The sequence below is a fragment of the Odontesthes bonariensis genome, chromosome 3, assembly GCF_027942865.1.
Source record: "Odontesthes bonariensis isolate fOdoBon6 chromosome 3, fOdoBon6.hap1, whole genome shotgun sequence".
Taxonomy (NCBI): domain Eukaryota; kingdom Metazoa; phylum Chordata; class Actinopteri; order Atheriniformes; family Atherinopsidae; genus Odontesthes; species Odontesthes bonariensis.
This window is the reverse complement of record NC_134508.1, coordinates 45,524,915-45,540,026: the sequence shown is the minus strand read 5'-3', so window position 1 is coordinate 45,540,026 and position 15,112 is coordinate 45,524,915.

Below are 15,112 nucleotides of genomic sequence, written 5' to 3'. Positions count from 1 at the left end.
TTGTTATGTGTCTGCCAGTCATGAAACCAGACTGTGTTTCATCAATGATGTCATCAAGTGTATTTTTCAATTTTTTAGCTAAACACATAGCAATTATCTTATAATCATTATTCAAGAGTGAAATAGGTCTCCAATTATCCAACAATAAAGTGTCCTTTTGTGGTTTGGGAACCAAAGTGATTAGCCCTTGAGGTAAGGAAGGAGGGAGCTTTTCATTAGCGATGCTTTCTATATATACTTTATGTAAAAAGCATGATAAATCCTTGGAAAAGAATTTATATAACTCTGAGGTCAATCCATCATTCCCAGGACTCTTATTGAGTTTCATTTTTTTAATAGCGTCTTCTATATCTGATATTGTAATGGGTACATCACATAAACCTTTATTAGTATTGCTAATGCTTTCAATATTACCTAAAGAGTTGAAAAAACATTCCATGTCATTTGTTGATAATTTAGATTCATATAAGTTTTTATAAAAGGATTCACAAGTCTCAGAGATCTTTTTGGGGTCATGTATGACGACACCATCCAAACAAAGTTTGGTCATGCTGCAGAATGTGTTGTGTCGTTTCTCTAATTTGAAGAAATAGCTGGAGTTTTGTTCTCCCTCTTCAAGCCACTTTCTCCTAGAGCGCACAAAGGCTCCTTTTGCTTTGTAAATATATAGATTATCCAATTTTAATTGTAGAATTTGAAGTCTGTTCTTGTTATCCTCTGATAAATTTTCAAGAGGCTGGGATGATAAATCGATAATTTCAGAGATCACTTCTGATTCTTCTTTTTTCCTGTTTTTAGCTATTTCAGTTCCTCTTTTAATTATAAGGGACCTTAATTTAAATTTCATGAACTCCCAATTTTTGCCATACATATTTTCAGCACATGCCTTCTTCCAGCTTTCACCTATTATTAATTTAATTTCCTCTACCAAAGGTTCATTCAATAAAAGGGAATTATTTAATTTCCAGTACGAGTTGACTCTTTTAGATTGGTGACTGGCAGACATAACCAACTCCAACAGAATTGTTTTATGATCAGTCAAGGGTGTAGGTAATATTTTAACTTTAGAGACATATTCAGATAAAGGATCAGATATCAACCAATAATCAATACGTGACTGTAATGATCCTGACCTATTTTTCCACGTAAATTGTTTAATTGATGGATTCTTATATCTCCATATATCGATCAGATCTCTTTCATTTATAAAATCTGACATGTAATTATTACCTGCATTATTTTTATTTGGCCATCTATCTAACATATCATTAATTGAATGATTCCAGTCCCCTCCAAATATGATCTTCAGATCTGCAAATTTACTCATTATAGACTCAATCTTTGCATTTACCGAATGTATTAATTTGATATTATCTTGTTTTTTGTTGTATCCATAAACATTTCCCAATAAAAATACTTGATCATTAAATGAAATAATCAACAAAACAAAATGACCATTTGGATCTGTCTGTGAAGAAATAATTTTCCCGTTGAACTTGTGCTTCAAAGTCAGAGTTCCTGCCGAGTGGTTTGTGCCATGAGACATCCACAAGTCTCCCCCCCATTGTGATTTCCAAAATCTGCTGTCAATAGGGTCCGAATGGGATTCTTGTATAAAACAAAAATCAGCATTCAGGCTTTTAACATATAGCAACAGTGCTTTCCTTTTGGTATTGTCCCTTAAACCTCGAGCATTAAAAGAAACAAAAGATAAAGATGCAATTTTGAAATGTAACTAACCTTTACCCTGAGAGAAGGTGTGTAAACCACAGAGAGAACAGAACTACTCTGTCTATATCATACAAAGGTATTTAGATGCTTGCATGCTACATCAGGATTCTCAGTCATATGCAACTGCATCATGCAAAAACTTTCATTTCGAGAGAACAGTGATGGTACTGTTAGGAGAGCTGGACTGGGGGGAGAACACACAATACAATCTTGTTTCATAGCTAATTTTGCTGCACTTTTTACCCAGTCTAGCCAGAAATTTCCCTGGTACAAACCTGTGTCTATTTCTGGGCTTGATGCTACGGTATTTTTGTCTATCAGTTGGGATTGTGTAGTCACATTTATACGAAAGTATCCTAAAGGATCAGATCCACTTACATATGCCCCTAGAACATACATTCCAGAGTCTGATTTTTGTTTTTTTTTTTAATTTAACTATTAATGGATTACAAGATCTCTTCTCACAAGAATGTCCAGATGTACCTTTAAATAAGGACAATCGTGTTTTTAGTGGGTTTGGTCCTGCGATTGCTTTAGTAGGATAACATCCCCAGTCATTCGGGCCGGTGTTAGCTGTAACATAACTCCAGGAGGGACACCTGGAGGGGTACAATTTACCATTAGAATGTCCAGTGTCGTCTGGGACCACACAAATGTACTTCTCTGATCCTTTAAACCATTCTTCGTTTGATCCACAAATTATAATTGAGCACATATCGAATTGTACGAGGCCATCTTGTTTCTCACTAAACTGCAATTGTAATATGCTGTTCCTGTTGTCGGGAGACCTCCTAACCACACGGTGTGGATTAGCGAGTTGAGAGGATGTGTTAAGATCAGCAGCACACCATAAGAGACATATGGAACTGAGCAGAGTTATTGCAACCGTTATTGAGGTATGACCATCTAGCCCCCACCATGGTGCTTTTCTTACTTTGTTCATTGTTAGTCACTTTCCTTTAGTCTTTGTCCGTTAATGAGGTTCTTAGGTCAGTACGAACCTCTGTCAGTGTCCTGTCGGTAGGGTCTTCAGCAAAAGTACAGTGAGTCTTGTGAATCCAATTACTCAGTTTGTCTTCTGTCAACCATACCTTTACACAATGTGATGTGGTCTCTGCTACTTTGTATGGTCCAGACCAACGTGGAGAGGACCAGTTAAGTTTGTTGACTCTTCTTAGGACCCAGTTTCCAACTTCAACTGGTGAAGTGTCTCGGTCCTGTTCCTTCGTGAGTATTTCTGCAACCTGTTGAGATATACTCATCACCGTGTTGTTCAATTGTTTTACATATTCACACACGTTTTCATGCTGTAATAAAACAGGAGGTGAATCTGTTGGTGCAGTTGTAAATGGACAGGGCATTTTCCTGCCTGTCAAAACCTCATGTGGACTCACATTCATGGTGGCATTTGGAGTAGATCTCATGTTAAATAGCACAATAGGGAGAGCATCAAGCCAGGTTAACCGTGTGTCCGCATAGACTTTTGCTAACCCCTCCTTAATTGTTCTATTCACTCTTTCCACAAGTCCCTGTGAAGCTGGGTGATACACTGCACCAAACATATGTCTAATTCCAAACATCTTTTCCACTTCTCTTAATTGGTCATTAGAGAAGTGGGTGCCATTATCCGATCTTATCACTTCTGGTACCCCAAATCTTGGAATTATTTCTCTTGTAAGCCATTTAATGACTTCTTTGCCTTGTTCAGTTCTGGTTGGTGTGGCTTCAACCCATCTAGAGAAGGGATCTACACACACGAGAAGAAATCTCTTACCTTCAGTCCTTTTGGCTGCTCCCATGTCAGTAAAATCAATTACTATTTGTTTCCATGGGGCATCAGGCACTGGGAAAGTACCCAATCCTGCTTTGAGAGAAACCTTTGGATTAAAGTGACTGCAAATTTCACATGATTGCACAAAGTATTTCGTTGTGTCCTTGAGGTGGGGATGCCACCAATGTTGTGAAATGAGTGCTGTCACTTTTGAGCTAGCACAGTGAGCTCTACTGTGTGCTTCTTGACATAGCAAGTTCAGTAGTCCAGCCGGAGCTACGATTTTGCCTTCATGATTCCTCCAAAGTCCTGTGGAATCTTTTGTGGCTCCCTTTTCTTTCCATGCTTGTTTTTCAGAGGGAGCAGCTGCTCCCTGGAGCTCTCTGATGTTTTGTACACTTAGCTTTTGTTGCAATTTATCCTCTACTGTAATCTGAACCATTTTGTTAAATGCAGTGTACCCTGCTATGGCTTTTGCTGCCATATCTGCGGCATGGTTGCCCCTTGTTATTTTACCCTCCCCTTTTTGATGTCCTCTGCACTTGACTATCGCAACTTGTTTTGGTTCAAGTAAAGCATGGTATAAGTCAAGCAATTGTTTCAGGTGTTTTACAGGGGTGCCTGCTGAGGTCACAAACCCCTTTCTTCTCCAGTGACACATATCTACATGTACAGCTTGAACTGCGTAAGCTGAGTCTGTATAGATTGTTACCGTTTTGTCTTTTGCCAATAGGCATGCCTCTGTGATTGCAACCAGTTCTGCCATTTGAGCTGATGCCGGCTGTGGAATTATCTGTGCCTTTCGTGTTCTCAATCCATCGGATGCGTCTTCCACAACAGCATATGATCCTATTAATGTGACGCCTGGTGCATGATGGCTATGCCCATCACAATATAAAGTCATTTCAGAGTTTTGGACGGGCTCGCTGTGCAGTGTAGAATGCAGCTTCATCTCTCTGCTTGTATCTGCTACACAGTCATGATTTTGTACAGTGTCCATTTGTGAGGCCATATTTGTTCCCGCGTTTGAAAAATGGATATGAGGTTTGTCCAGTAGTTGTTGCAAACCGTGGACTCTGTGCTGTGTCAATGTGAATGAGTTTGAGTCAAGGAATGCTTTTACTCCATGTGTAGTGTGCACTACAGTGTGATTACACATTGTGATATGGGATGTCTTCTGCACTGCTTTTCCTATGGCCGCCACATGTCTAACACATGTAGGGTGGCCTATTTCCACATTATCCAATTTGGAGCTGTAATACATTAACACCTTCCTGTCTGCCGTGGCACTCTCCCCCTTCTGAAATAGTACCGCATTGACAAACCCGTACTTTTCATCAACATTAAGGTGAAATGGTTCTGAGAAGTTTGGAGCATGTAAAGCACAAGCTGCAGACAGGGCCGATTTCACATCTATAAACGCTTTCTCTGCTTCAACTGTCCACTGCAATGGAGACTTGTAATTTTTATAGCCTGCCTGTGTTATTAGTGCTCTTAATGGTGCTACCAAACCGGAGAAATCGGGGACAAAATTTTTGCTGTACGTTACTAGCCCAAGAAATTGCATCATTGATTTCACTGTGGTTGGCTTGGAGTAACTCGAAATGTCTGTTTTTTGTTCATTTGTCATGTACAAGCTGGAGGACCAGATGACACGGCCCAAGAAAGTCACCTTAGGCCTCCCAATCTGGAGTTTGGATTTTGACACTTTAAATCCACACACAGCAAGATGACGCAACACTGTTTCAGTTGCTGTCATAATCGATTCTCCGTCCGGAGCGGCCACCAGGATATCATCCACATACTGAAGAAGGGAGACGCCTGGTGGTAGTGTCAACGTTTGTAGTTGTTGTCTTAATACATGATTGAAGATGGAAGGTAAATCAATAAAGCCTTGTGGTAGACGAGTGTAAGTGTATTGCTTACCCTCGAAAGTGAATGCAAACATTTTTTGTGATTCCTCATGAAGGGGCACACAAAAGAATGCATTAGCCAAGTCAATGCAAGAAAAGAAGCGCTGGTCTGGTGAAATGCCATTCAGCATAGTGTATGGATTTGGCGTGTCATAATTAGTGGGGATGATGACTTTGTTAATGGGTCTGAGGTCATGTACCATTCGATAATCAGGTTTTCCAAGTTTTGGGACAGGGTTTATGGGAGTGTTCCATAAAGACATTGTCGGTCTAAGAACACCAGTGTGTAAAAATCCCCTAATTGTGTTCCCAATACCCATAATTTGTCCCTGCTTAAGTGGATATTGGGTCCTATAAATAGGAACAATGTCGTCTTTCAAAGGAATTGATACCGGAGGGATCTTTAAAAGACCCACGTCCGTGGGTCCAGTCGACCACATGGTATCAGGCAAGCTGTCTAGCAACACTTGTGTGTGTGGGTGATCAGTATTTTCTCTGCCATGTGTTCGGGACAAATAACATTTTTCTGGATGCAGTACAGTATGAGAGACTAGTGTATATTTCAGTTGATGTATTTACGTACGGACATCCTTTCAATGGAGCACAACTCATTATGTTTTCATAATATTTGTTTAAATTGTGGACAACACATATTACTGTAATGGATATTCTAAAAATAGTAGTAATAAAAAACATGAGAAACACATGGAAGAACCATAAGACGAATATAAAGATGGGATGGATGCATCAACAGCTTGATGATTTAGATTTTGTGAAACTTGCCTCGCCAATGAGTAGTTCACCAGGCCTCAAACTGAGGAACTCGATGTGCCGCAGGTTCAAATCCACCTTCTGTTTTCCGTCTCTCAACACAGCTACCACGACCTCTGTTGGTTGGCCTGCCAAAAGGGCGTCAACCTACAAGGACATGAACAATCACACTGTAATCACTTAGCTTTTGAAAACTTCCGTACAATATTATTAATAATCTGTCAATTTATCTGTCCTAGTGCAGAGAGCTGACATAGTATTGGCTGACCTTGTGTAATGGTTTATGTTTTTCACATAAATTATAAAAATCTCACCTCTGTAACAGGGTCAGACCTTTTGCTGCTGTTGGTGTCATTGCTTCTTGGAGCAGATTTTCCCCTCTTTGGCAGCGGGACCTTCGTTGGAGCAGAGTAAAACTTTGAGGTTGCTCCCTTGGGTTTTGTTCCATCTTTCTTTGCCCAACCTTCTTCTGACTGAGAGAGATCTTTATTTTTTACTGGCTTCAGTAATATGTTTTCTGAGAAGTTGTGTGTGATTGTGTGCTCTCTGTATCTCCCCTGCAGAGAGCTGAACATCTTTCGGACAAATATCCCCGGCCGCAGTCGCATCTTTTTTCTTAGTATGGAATTTTTAACAATCCCAAACCACCTCTCCACATGGCAGTTGGTGTCGCGGGATTTGTAAGGTCCAAAGGTGAGATCTTGTTTGTCAGAAGCATACCTCTGCAGATTCCCCAAAAGTAGGCCGCTCCAAAGGGGGAAAATTCCAAGGTAATTGTCAAACAGCAAGTTGATGATACCTGGGCAGAAGTATGCATTTTCCTCTTCTGATGTGTGTGAGGGTGAGGCATCAGCTTCCTTTTTTTCAAGGTCTTGAACCTCCTCGAGGACCTTCTTAAATGCCCTTGTGAAAGGTGATCCTCCAACAATTGTGTGGGCATTTTTCCTTTCATCCTCATCTTCTTCATTAAGTAAGGGGCAGTCCTCAAGTTTTATTGTTTGCTGTATGTCTGGCATTATGCACTCCTTGATCAGGTCCTGTACAATTTTCAGATGACTTTGGACTCTCTCTGTATTGTATTTTGCCATGAAAACTGTACAGAGAGAGCGGAAGATTATCATGGCTGTGTCCAAGGATATGCTGTTTTGCAGTCTTGCAAATGCAAATACTGCAAACTGCCTCAAACCTGTGTCTTCTGTTGTCCGAGCTATTGACTGTGCCACAGCCTTTATTACATGTGCAGCACATATGTGCAGCACAGTGCACATTTTGATTAGCCTGGGAATTCCCATGCTGCTTTGCGCTCGATTTCATTCTCACTGCAAAGTCAGCCTGGAAACCACCGCCCTTATTTTTGCCAGAGTTTGGGAACCAATCACAGAACGGGGGGGGGGGGGGCAGCAGCAGCAAGACGATGATGACGTCTATGCGCTACACCGAAGCTTGTAGAGCGTTAATCCAACATGACAGCGGGCACAACGTTACCGTTCAATGCAGCCTTAGAAAGTGTTTCGGAGTAGATTCACCCTGGGGTCATTTGAACCGTGACATCCAGCCAAGTAGCCCACCCGAAGTTTTTCCGATATTGGCTGAACATCAGCTGAGTTACTGAGTTATCCCGAATAGCTTAGTACAAGCGCTAACGGACCCTGGCAGTATCTCCAAAATTACCACACTAAAATCACATGCCATGACACCAAACTTCTACAGTAGTACAAATATGGTCTGTACCCACAAAACGATGCATTTTGAAGTTTGTACATAGTCCAGGAGTTTATTATTATCATCAACACAAGCCTGATAGCTTTTCTGCTGCTAAAGCTGCGTCGACGTCACTTCTGGGAGCTTGGAGCTTCAAAGTAAGATGAGGGTTGATCTACTACTGTAGACAACAAAGCAAGGCTGCTCAGTTTCTCCATTATTAAAATAAATTCACAACTCTACAACATAAAAATTCATGTAGAATATAGCATATAGGCCTACTTTGTTGTCAATTTAAGTAGCTTAGAGCGCAAGTTTACTTTTATTTTCCATTTTTTTCTTCTTCCTCGTCGAATTTCTGTCGTCATCTGGTATAAGTGATACAATTGGCTATGAATCGCGCGCAAAGCAGCATGGGAAGAACCTGACGTCATTTGATAGACATTCGTAGCGCCCAATAAACGGCTCTAGGCATTCGTAAACCACGCCTCAAATACGAGAAAACGCACACCTAGTTCCCAGACCACCATCTCATCGAGATGGTGGTCGCGTCAGCCAGGCTACATTTTGATTTCTTTCCACGTCTTTTTTTGGAAATGATCTCAAATGCCCTGGCCAGGTAGTTGTTGATGCTCTCCTTGTTGAAAGCAAGTAGAACACTTTGAATCAGTGCCCAGCTGTAATCAGTTTCGACTTGATGGATTCTGAGTTTTGTGTACTGTGACACTTTCCTTAAAAAATGCATGAGCCAGAAGGTTATTGGTGGAACTGAGTGCTCATTGGTCACCATTTCGCACACAGGAAGGGGAGGTAAACTTTGACCATCTCCAGGAAGTGCCAGTGTATAGTACAACACTCTTTTGTTCTGGCCAGGTACTTTAGAAACAACATTTCCTGTAGCATCTAAGTATAATGTCACAGGGGTCTTTTTTCTCAGATGTTGGATAAGTATACTGACCCCAGTTTCAGTATACATGTGCAAACCAAATGGGTCCACTTGGAAATGCTGTATATACCCAGGCATCTGATGAAATGACGAGTCGCATTCCTTGATTATGGTTTGTGTTAAGTACATCTCCATATACACATCCTGATGTATTCTTTTCCGTCTTTGGGCCTTGATGACTTTCAGAACATTTTTGTTCAGACACTGTGTCATGTTTCCTGAGTTTAGTTCTCTCTGTGGGGTCTTCTTAAGTCTCTTATAAAACACATTGCTCACACCTTTATGGAGAGCTCTTGCGATTTTCCCCCGTTTTGGTCTTGTGGCTGGCCGGGATTTAGTTTCCCCAATTTTGTGTGTTATTTTGCCTATCTGTTTGACTGATATTTTCACAGTATTGTCTTTAAGGGGTTCCTTTTTCTTTGTGAAGCGGTATTTTGCACTGCAGGATGGGAATGTGCAGATCGCAGTTACATTTAAGTATGGACTGCTTATTTTTCTGCTTCTTTTTTTTTAATATGTTGGCTTTTAAAAGAAAGGGTACAACAAGGATTTTTTTTCCTGAAACTATTGTACAATACCGTTGTCCATGGTTTCCTTAATTTTGCTGAACCGGGCTTCAGGACAATACTCCATTTTTTAGAACCAACAGTGATGACAAATGTCTTTGATACCACTGGCATCTTTCTCCATTGTTTTTTTACCTTTTCTTCCTCTGCCTGTTCCTCCAGGTTTTCTTCCTCTGCCTGTTCCTCATCTCCATCCTGCTGACCCTCTTGCCCATCCTCTACCTGATCCTCCAGGTTTTCTTCAGTCATATTTGACTTTTTCAAAATAATCCCTCACCCCTTTTCTGTTGTATGTCACATACAACCAATATCGGTTTTTACTTTCATCTTTTCCAAATAATTTTAGAGAAACCTCTGACCAAATGGGTGAAGAATAGCTGGTGTCTCTGTTTTCAATATTCACACTCTTCAGGGTTGCCACCAGGGCTTGCAGTCCTCCTGAAATTTCCCATAAGTTTTTTCTCTGGGCTTTGCTTCCCTTTTTCACTCTTCCCATTTCTTTCAATTAAAAGACCTATTAGAAAAATGGGAGAGGCAAAAATGTTATGTTCCAAGAGAGAAAAGGTAAAAACTAATGCAGTAAAATTAGGCTATAGGCCTAGGTGGGTCTCTCCAAGTGAAGCTTAATTGAAGCTTTCTGATGATTGGCTATAATGATCACATGACTCAGTGCCACCAACAAGGTGATCATGAGCAGAACACATGCAACTGCTCCATTAAAGACATTTTATTTGGGCCAGGTGGAGGTATATTATGAGACACAAATGTAATGACAATAAGTGAAAAATAAAATGATTTTCAGAGGAGGAGTCTTTTGGAGGTATTGTTTAATATTTCACGATATTAATGATTAATAACAATACAAAATAAAAAACAATCACCAAAATTATGAAAACCCACACTGTTGTAGCAGGACCATGGGGGGTCCCTTAATGTGTGTGGTGATTTTGGAGTCTCTGTACTGTACAACAGTGGAGCTATTGGTAAATATAGCAAGATATTAATGATTAAAAAATCACCAAAATTATAAAAAGCCACATTTCACCAAAACAACTGTTGTAGCAGGACAATGAGAAGTCCCTTGGTGTGTGTGGTGATTTTGGAGTCTCTGTACTGTACAACAGTGGAACTATTGATTTTTGTTTGCAGCGTCTTGCGCTTGTATTGCAATTTGCAGACGGTCCCTGAGCACTCGCTCGGCTCCCGGCTGCTCATCGAGATCAATGTAATTCGTCCAGCGCGCAGAACGGCTCATTTTTTTGTAAAAATCGGCATTTTGATCCCTGTAGCTCATAGTCTATGCTGTTACGATGAGATATATGCATAATCTGTGTATGACGAAAGTTTCACTTCAGATTTATTGATCCCGGAAGTTCGAATCTGTGAATATCTTTCCAACTTTACCGAACTTAATCCGGAGTCATAAACACAGATATGTTTTGTGAACACAAGATATCTCTGGCTAAAAGATTCACCGGACAAGATGATGAAAGAAGAAATGAATGATCAAACGCAATAGAGTTCCATACACATGAAACAGGTGTTGACAACGGCCACTCTTCTGTTTTTCCCGAGAAACCAATGACGGGTACAGTATTCCGTGATAGAGGAAGTGGCGTATTAAGTGTGGAATACCTGGCTCCTGTGTCGATCATACACGTGTGATCTCGGCCGTTAATCGATAATTCAATCAGCGGCTCGAGAAACAAGTCGTCACGACACAGTGAGTCACCCGTCGTTGGTTCTGGGCACCCCTATTGGGGCATTTGATGGGAGCCCGGGGCATAATACCCAGAATCCTGTCGTGGGCCCTGTTGAGAAGTAACTGCCCCCCCAGGAGCACTGTGGGGGTAGTTATTGTACTCATATGGTCGCCTCCCATCCCCTGATTGCACTGAGTAGCGAGCCTCGCGACAGTCAGCGGCCCAATGGCCATATCGTTGACAGAGATAACATATGTCATTTCTTCTATTATTTACGCGTCGCCGGGGTTTTCCTCTTCCAAATGTTCTGACCGGAGATCTGTTCTGTTCTGGGTATGGCTCATATGAAGAAGCTGGATTTTGTGGTTGTACAGCCTGAGGAGGAGTCTGCTGAGACATCTGTTTACTTTGAGCCTTATTTTGGTTTACCTGGTCCCTCATATCTTTAAGCTGTGATTTTGCCACTTGTGCCTGCAGGGAAACTAACTCTGCTTTCTCTTGTTCTCGTTCTTCGATTTCATTATCAATGTATTGAGTGACATGGGCTGACCACAATTCATACGTGAAATTTGTTAATCCAACAACTTTTCTTAACGTATTCTGAATATTGAGAGATAACGATGCTTCCACCGCTCCTCTAAATAGCATTTCAATGGCATCACTGATGGCTGGATCTTCCCCAGTTCTCTCATGCCATAACTCTCTCCCCCGCAATAAGTAAGCTGTACCTTTCTCATTTTCATTAGGTGGAATTCGACATAATTCAGCCGATTTGATATGTACAGGGAATTTCTCTCGTACCTGTGGCCATAATAAATACACTACGTCCTCCAGGGGTGTACTGTCTTGAGCCGACTCTGTGTGGCATAGTAGTTCGATTTCTGTGAGCATGCCTAATGACGTACATGAGGCAAATACTCGTCTGAAATCACCCAAGGCTGGGGTTAATCCAGCACATGCCTCTAAGAACGCTTTAATCCACGGAGCCCCGCCCTTATCAATGTCCGGCAAACTAGATTTAATCATCTTAGCGTCCTGCAGGGAGAATGGACTGTATGTGACAGTAATACGACCATTTACATTATGTGCTGATACCAATGGCATTTGATGGCGGCCCCGACGGATGTCAGCGCATGCATGAATATTACCACTATTTTGATGGCGGGGGAGATCGTAATTTCCTGATTGGTTAGTTTGATCCATTCCATCACCAAGTGTTTGTCTGTGCAACAAAGCTGTTAAATCACGCACTAATGGATCAATATGTGTTGCAGAGGGTGCTGCGTACGAACGCGTATTCAGTGATCCAAATGTATCGTCCGAAGCTCTGGAGGCGGGTGCTTCCAATAAAGTACTGGTGGTTACATGTGTACTGTTTTGCGCTGTTACATTTAGGTATTCTGCTGCCTGGGCTTGGCTGTCCGAGTCCCCTGGAAAGGGTGCAGTTTGCAGTAAGCCATTTTTAATTACTACTACTTTGCTCCTTCCACTAGTGTCACACAGACCGCCTGCAGCTGTGGGCGTTGTTTGAGGCATCTGCTTTTGTGTGGCATCCAATAGCATGCGAGCTTCAGCATAAGGGGGAGGAGAATGCAGAAGCGAGTCGCTCCCTTGGCTCTCAGTCGGAGGAGCTGTGATAGGAGATGTTTTGTGCTCATCATTATCATGGCTCACTGGAGAAGATTTTTTTTCTGGGTCTTTTTGTCTTACAAGTGCAGTGGACCGTGTTTGAATTGAAAATTTTAATTCCCCGAGAAAACATTCACAATCTGCGAGAAAACTTGAGGCTTTTATTAATTCTTTCTCTGCTGTGCGTCTCTGCATTACCCCCGCTGCCTGACATTGCTGTTCTGCCTGTCCCTTACTGATTTTCGCTTGCTTTGCAAACACTGCCAACATTATAAGCTTAGGCGGAACATTTTCAACGGATCCAAACATCCCCCTATTTTGCATCTCTGTGGACCAATCCACAAACCTGTCCGTTGCTCGTTTTTCCTCACTCATCAACACCTTTTTCTTCCATCTTTCCAACGTGTCAACCAGCACCGACCCCAGCGAGCCGGATTTGCATTTTTTCCAGTCGTCAATCAATTTTTGTGACATATTCAAAAGTTATACACGTGTTATTCAAAGTAGCCTATATGGAAGACATCAGAGAGATATAGGAAACACTTTTAGTCACAAAAAGATTTATGGGGGGTAATAAAGTATGATTTATGACAGGTGACCTTTTGACCTCCGTATGTCCTGTCACATCAAAGGGTTAGCGATAACAAGTGGCCAGTGGTGGGGGTTAGGGGTGGGTGTTAGGGGGTTCAATATGTTTGAGTAGTAACAGTATTGACAATCAAATCGAATTTATTTGTATAACACATTTCGTGTACAAAACAATTCAAAGTACTTCACATAAAATAAAAGCAAATCAAGTCAAGTCTTTTGTTGTCAGATACACAGAACAACAGAGTCGGGCACTGAAATTCATGACATAAACAGGCAATATAGATACTATAAAATATACATTTTACGTTAATTACTTGTGCTATACTGAACATATAATACACATAATAACCTATGCTAATCTAAGACCTATACTAACCTAGAAACCCAAGATAAAAATACAATAAAAGGGATGCATTTACGCAGGGAGTGTAAGAAGCATTAAAATATATAAAAGAATATAAAGAGAAACAAATAAAATCATTCAAATGAATTTAAAAACAAACAAATGTCCAGATAAATTAAAATATATCGTGCAGATTCCATGCATAGACACATGAGAAAAGTAATGTTTTTAACCTGGATTTAAAAAAAATCTCCATTTGGTGAGAGTTTAATCTCCACTGGCAGTTTGTTCCACCTGTTTGCAGCATAACAGCTAAATGCTGCTTCTCTGTGTTTTATAAATAAAAAGGTTTAATGGTTAATAGGAATGCAGACAGGCTGTAGATAGTTTAAATGCTAATATGTTAAAGTTTACACGAGACTGTCAGACGTTTCAAATGGCACTGAAGCAAATCAAGGTGTGAGTTTCCACAGCAGGGGTCCACGGGAACCTGAAAAAAAAAAAAAAAAAAAAGATTATTCAAGAAAACCCCTGAAACAGGAAGCACAAAGAGCTGTTAATGTAATCTCACACCAACAATATATCTGCATCCGCACCAGACAAGAATAACTCAATAAACTGGCTTATGTTACCCCTCATACTTTATGTTACTTTGCTGTTAATCTCCAGTTGAGCAGTGTAAAGAACATTTACTCAACATTTAATTAGCTATATTCAATATGATCTGTTGTATTCATTGCAATTCATTATTAATAAAGGTAATCACACACACACATAGCCAAAGACAAACAACTAAGTTTTCAGGAGTGCTGACAGTTTTCTAAGTGTTAAATCTCAGGGAAACTTCATCCGAGAGCAAATACTAAACCAGACAGATTTGTCAGCCTTCTTCAGGTAGGCTACTTCTAAATAGGAGTCTGTACACCTATTACTAACCCGGGCCGGGGTGAATAAAAGCTTACAAAAAACAAACAAAAAAAAAACCCTTATTCATCCATTGTAGACAGTGCATCAGCTGCGGCAGGAATTTCGAGAGTTACGACGACTGTTGTGCAACAACCCAGAAGTAGATCTCCTAGGGATGTTTAGAGTTGATATTAAGAATGATTTAAGTTAAAAAAAAAAAAAAAATAATAAATATTGAAAAAAAGCAGATGTAAAAGAAAAAAACCTCCTAACGACATGCAGAGAAATAAACTACAGTCAAAATAAAGTTTTTCAAACAGAGTGCAGCATGTTCCTAAAGCACCTGAGCACCAAGTTACCCACGAAGTGATCAGAACTGATCAGAAGTGATCAGAAGTGTAAAGAGATAGATGTTCCCTTGTGATTAAATTAAAGTCAACATTTAATAAACTTCAGAATTTGATTTTCCACACAGGGGAAATGATCACCATCACCTGTATGAATGAACAGTTTAGTCACAGAGGCACTAAGTATGTTCTCA